Raw genomic sequence first — 6,815 nt, 5'->3', positions numbered from 1 at the left:
AAATTCCATTGTGTCCCCTCATGACTTTCTGTCACAACAATTTCAACATTTAAAGTCGTCATTCACATTATTATTTGAAGGTGGTATTATTACCTCCCTTTTTTATCTTTTCATTATTAATTTGTATACATTATCATATATTTGATTTAAACTAATAATTATCTTTAATATATATTAAAACAGAAACTTTAATTCTAAATTGAAAACTATGGATCATTGATTGTATTTGATAATTTATTTTCCACCATTAGATCATATTGATGACATCATCAATGATCAAAGAATTGATTAATAACACTTTTAGTCCTTTTACTTTTAGTTTAATTGATAATGTAATTGAATACTACTCAATAACTTTGTCAATTACATTTTTATAATAATAGTACTCTGTATTTCTCTTAATGTTATAACTTATAAATAAATAAAATCATTTATATAGTATATCTTATAAATAAATAAAATTATTTGTATAGTATATTATGTTTTCATGTATATAAAGTCTTTTATATATAAATTTTTATTTCTAATTTAGTGTAAATGGTACGAGCTTTTGACAAAATTTTCATTTAAAATTGATTGATAAATTTTATTTATTTGTTGATAATCTATACCATCTGTTTCACTCATTTTCTTTTGGTAAAGAATCTTAATTGTATTATTATTCATTGTTTTTTAATATTTATTCATAATAAAACATTAAAAGTATGATATTATTACCAGAAATTTCAATTACATTTTCCTTTCATTCTCAATAGTTTTATTTCAGCGACACTACAATTTTATTTCAAATATCTTTTTATTACATGTTTCTGATGTGATTGCTTGAATGCATGGATTAATATAACACCTTAGATTTTTTTTATTATGAGTAGAAATTATATATATAGTTATAAAGTTAGTGTTAATAAAGATATCTATTTTAATATTTTATAACTAACATAATGATAAACTACACTTACTAGAATATATGTACTCCATGTATGTTGATATTATATTTGGAATAAAAAATAAAATAGGCATAAACTTTTATTAACACACACAATAGACATTTAAAAATAAATTATGTCAACCGTGCATTAAGACTAGTTAGTTTATATATAAAAGGAAAAGGTCGAACTACGTCTTTTACTAGTTATCTTATCCGACAACAAATTTATGTTTACTCAAAAAAGGTGTACCTGATACCCGACGGGGATCCCCGATGCGATAGGGACGGGTATGGTAATGTAATTTACATCCTCGACAGGGATGTGGATTACAAATGGAAACCGGGGATGGGAATGGGGATCAAGATTCCCAACAATACCCGTCCCATTGTCATTCCTACGTATATGAAAAGGGAGCTAAACTTAGGTTGTCTTGATTTACTCCATATGCTAGAAAGTTGCATAGGCCTCTTTTTATAAATCTTTTTTTTTCAGTCACGTTAAATTTTTATTCTCCTTAAACACTCTAAGAAAACTCTATTCCTTCTAACCTGTATTCTTAATCTATTCTTTTAAAACTTTATTCTTACTTTTTTAAACAAACTAAATAAACTACACTTTTTCTTAATGATTAAAACATTACATTTATTATAAATAAAACATTACACTAAAAATCACACCGGAAATTTTAAAAAGTCATTATTATAATATAAAAAAGTGAGGTATTTATAGGCATCTCAGTTAGATGTCGTTCAATCTATGTTATGTGCAATGATTTTGTGACCTTTGCATAAAGAGAATTATGTGATACTAACCTTTGTACCTTACAGTAAAGAATAAATATGTTAAAATCATGACACAAGGTTAAACAAATCAACTTGAATTCATAAAAATATGCAACAATTATCAATCGTATCACTTTATTCCAATAGATAATGAATAGTTTAGCTATTCATATCAAAATAAATAAAACTAATAATTATGAAATACATAGAATTCATGATAATGATGGTATCAATAATAAAGATCTTGAAATATAGCAAAGCAACAATAATAACAATCAAGTACAAAAAAAAAGAAGAAAAGAATGGTACGAGATTTAGAGGCTGCGGATGTGGTGATGAAGTCAAACAAGAGAAAGTGGCTTTTGTTTAAAGAAAAATCGAAGACCAAAAGCTTTTTTATTTGTTCTTTTTTTTTTTGGCTGCAACCTCACATAATCGTGAGGGTTGTGACTTGTGAGGCACACACCTCTCCTCTTCTACCGACCTCCCCCAATTGTGATATTAAATCAATAAATTAAATATCAGCATCATCCTTTATATCAACGGCTAAATTGTTACAATTTTTATCGTTTTAAAATTTTCTTTTACTATTTTTAATAGTTTTAAGGGTTTTTTTATTGGCATTTTGGTTGTTCTCATTTCTCATTTAGTTGTACAAGTTCATCTTCATAAGATTTAGGTCGCGTTTGTTTCACAAAATTTGATGGAATCTGATGGAATTTGAATTAAGTTACATTTCTTAGTGCGTTTGGTTGTTCAAAGAAGAAGGAATCTCATTCCGTAAAAATCTTATTTCGTAGGAATGTAAACGTAACAACCGTCTTAGAAATGTTCTAATTAAGTTCTTGAAACGTACTTTCGCCACTGGAACGGCCAGACAGTTCAATTTGATTAGTTCTTGACGTGCTTTAGACCTCAATTATGTGCTTATATGAAGGTCAATTTGATCTTAAATCTTGATTGATATGACGAGTTCATAATTATGTGCAATGAAATATTAAAGTTCGATTCATAAACGTTCATGTTCATTAAAGTTCTAGTTCAAAATGTTCGCAAATGGTCCTTGCGTTTATGGAGGTCATTTATTATGGTAATGTATATAAAGAAAAGGAAGAGAACTCTAGAGGGAGAAACAAACATACTCCATCTTCTTCTTCTTTCTTCTTTCTCACTCTAGAAACACATAGTACAGCCACATTTTCACACACTAAATTCATCCTTTGATTTTTTGTTGTTAAACCAAAATCATTTGTACTTTTTAGCATCCTTGCGATAATCAAAACATATTTCCGGAATCAAATCTCAAGTAACAACAACAATTTATGAGTTTTTGATCAAATTAAAAGTGAACTTTTTCAAGTTTATGTTCTTGATGATTTGGTTCAATTTTGATATGAAATCGTGTTAATGATTAATGGGTTTGTGTCTAAATGTATTTAATAACATTTGTGTGAACAAATTTGGGTCATAACATGCTTTAATTTACAAAACCCATTTTTGAAAGTGAAGGAAAAACTTGTTCTTGATGTGCCACACCTTGTTCGTGTAATAGATGGTCTTGAAATCGTTAAAAGTGTTAATGGTTAATGTTATTGTGCTTATATGTACAAGTTCTATGTTCTAACATGTCCTGGAATCGATCTAGATCTTTGTGCAATGTTCTTACTCTTGTTCAGCCGTGTTTGGCACTTGGGGCGATCTTGGAGGGACGATCTTGAGCCCAAGATCGTCCTAGCCAGCCCTCATTGTTCATGGTTCTTGTTCGTTCGATCTTGTGTGGTGTTGTGATGTTGTTGGTACGTTTAATGGGTAACTAATTCTTTGGATTGGTTTGGCTCAAACACTTATTCTTGTCCTTGCAATGGGATGATCTTGCCTTAGTCCTAGGACGATATTGAGTTGTCCATTAGGACGATCTTGCCTCCTGTCCTTTAGGACAATCTTAATGCTTGTCTCTTTAAGACGATCTTGAGTTCATAAATACTAGAAATGATCTTGCACTTGATGTACACCTGAGACGATCTTGTACTAGACTAAATGAGACGATCTTGTGCCTGGAACCCTTGGGACGATCTTGACTGACCTTGGGACGATCTTGGCTAGCAATGGGACGACCTTGAAGGGAAGCTAGGACGATCCTGCATCCAAAACCCTAAAACGACTTTGTACACTTACAAAACAATATGTACTTGTTCCTTATCATACCACACTTGATCCTTCACCACCAAATCAGTTCATAACATCATTATCATTTGATTAAGCACATCAAAGGCTACGTACTAACACCAAAGCCAGTTCATAAGTCGATCTAAGACAACGTACAAAGTGCAAACCCTAATTAAGTACATTTAAGACATGTTCTACCTTGATTACTAAAGTGCAAGCTCTATGAGCAATTAAATCAAGTTCTAAAGGCTAAAGTTCATTATTAAAGACATGTTCAACTCATTAACACGATAAGTACTTATGTGTGAGTTCAAAGACGTTTAGTTCGAGTCCAGTTCATGTACTTAAAGTTCATTTAAAACTCTTTTGAGTCAAAACGTTCAAAGATCTTCAAAGGACCAAATCATCAGTTCATCAAGGACACTTCAGTGATTAGATATGACTTGAACTATTATATGTACTTATTTATGATCAATGTTATGTACTTAGGCATCCATCAAGACGTGCTTGGCTTGTGATAGATATAACTTATCTATCTCTATACTTGTTCTCTGTGCTTGTACCAGATCACTGTGAGTTCACTTATCCCCCTTTCGTATATTTTGTTCAAGTTCTTTATCGGGGACTGAAAAGCATGAAAACTATTTTGTACTAGTACTTATGTTCTTGAACTATCTTACGTACTATTTCATGATCTTGAACTACTTATGATACAATTCTGAAACTGATTTACAGAGTGTTTAAGTCTTGAATGGGCAAGATCTTAAATACATCTATACTGTTGTACTTGATCTTTACTATGTTCTAGTTCGCACATGTACTTGTTCAGTTCTTGTTCACTGCTATCAATTCATATCCCACAGTTCAGGGAGTGAACCGTAGGTAATTATGGATAGCGCTGTCTAGGGTAGGCCCACCCTCATTCTCCGCAGTTCTGGAGAATGCATATTACTTGTTCTTGTTCTTGTCATTGTTCTGACATAGATCTTATTTGATGTACTTGATCTATATGAGCATACTATTACATTAAAGTTCAGTTCTGGCCAATCGGTTTAGCAGTGACAACTTACCTAAAGTTCATTATATGTTCTTGTTCAGTTCATGCTATTATAAAGTACTTATGTTCAAAATGCAGTTCTTGACCTAGTTCCTACTATTATAAAGTACATATGTTCGAAGTGCGGTTCTTAACCTAGTTCATATTATTGTAAAGTACTTATGTTCCACGTGCAGATCTTGATCTAGTTCCTGTTACTACAAAATACATTGGTTCAACGTACAAGACTTATGTTCTTGTTCTTATTATACATATATACATATATGTAAACTAAGAGTACATTATGTGAATCTCACCAACTACTTTTGTAGTTGACCTTTTGAACTTACATGCTTTTCAAGCTAGGTTCATAGTTCTTTAGCATAGGAGTCTTCCTTTCTAAGCCCATCCTTTTAGCGATTGTTCGAGCTTACAAGTTCAGGAGCTATGAAGACCTTCCTTGCTACATCAGTTCAAGTTCTGTTCTTAAAAGACAATTGTTCTGTCTTCCAGATATTGACTATTCTAAGTTCATTTATGTTCTGTAATAACGATCGTACTTCTGTTCTTTAATTATATTAATGGCTGTGTTGGAACTTGTACTGTGTGCAATTGTGTTTATCTGTGCATCCCGTATATTTTGCTTTAGCGGGGTGTTACAGTAAACATTCCATAATTTGATGGAATCTCCATTCCTTGAGGATGGAGAAAGGAATTTCATTCCTTTCGTCACTTGAATTCTCAAAAAATCAAAAATATTCCGTCAAATTCCATTCTTTCAGATTCCAATTCCTTTGAAAGATTTCATTCCTTCCAAAAACATTCTGTGAACCAAACGCGCCCTTATTGTTAGGAAAATCTTTTTGAGCACCCCCAATGCCCCAACCCAATATACTCCAATATACAGTCACATCAGAAAAAGCTCTTTCCAACACATTTCCCCAAATTCACACACAATACCAATACATCCAATACATTCCTCCATATTTATTTTCACACTTTTAGTTAATATTTATTTTGAGTTAATTGCAGGATTCGTCTCTGTAGTTTACCCATTTTCGTGGTTTACATCCCTGTTAAGTTTTTTTAAACAAATCCGTCCAAACTTGTCACATTCTTTGCAAGTTACGCCCCTGTGGCTAATGGCGTTAGTATTTGGCCGTTAAGTCGAAGCACGTGAGCTACACGTGAGGGCAGTTTCGTAATTTGCCACCCCCAAACAACTTTGTAATTGCACGATTCGTCCCTGTGTTTTGTCCATTTTAGTGGTTTACATCCATACTCATAAATTTTCATGGAATAAATCCAAAGTACACAAATTTGTTGCATGTTTCATCCCTGTGGTTGATGTCGTCAATTTTTTCCCGTTAAATGGGATCATGTGCCACACATGTGAAGATATTTTCGTACATTCTTCCCACTCCTACACCTATCATTTTTCTCTTTCTTACTTCTTACGACTCCACCAAAATCAATTCAGTTTTTCTTTCCTTGACATTTTCACCTATCTTTCACAGGTCATCAAATTCCCCTTTATTCAATTCCCTTCTCATTCAACTATTTTTGAAATTAATTTTTTTTGATATTTAGGTTGTTAAGGCTCGAACAAAAAAAAACTGCATATTAACACACATCCACATATAAAGCAAGAAGGCCCAAAATCCCATAAGTATATATATAAACAACATTCAAAGTAGTTGTTCGGGTAATAGAGACGCACCAATCAGTGGCGGTCATCGATTGGGTTTCTAAACAGCTTGGTTTGTGATTTGTGGCGGTGATAATAGTGAAAGCTTGGTGGTGGTTGGTTCCAATGGGGAAGCTCATCAATGGCGGATTTTGCATTTTTAACCAACCGATCAACATGTTTGCTTACCTGTATACCCCAAACGTTGTTTAATT

The sequence above is a fragment of the Erigeron canadensis genome, chromosome 6 (assembly GCF_010389155.1).
Source record: "Erigeron canadensis isolate Cc75 chromosome 6, C_canadensis_v1, whole genome shotgun sequence".
Lineage (NCBI taxonomy): Eukaryota > Viridiplantae > Streptophyta > Magnoliopsida > Asterales > Asteraceae > Erigeron > Erigeron canadensis.
The sequence above is the reverse complement of the archived record's forward strand: the minus strand, read 5'-3'. Positions refer to the sequence as shown.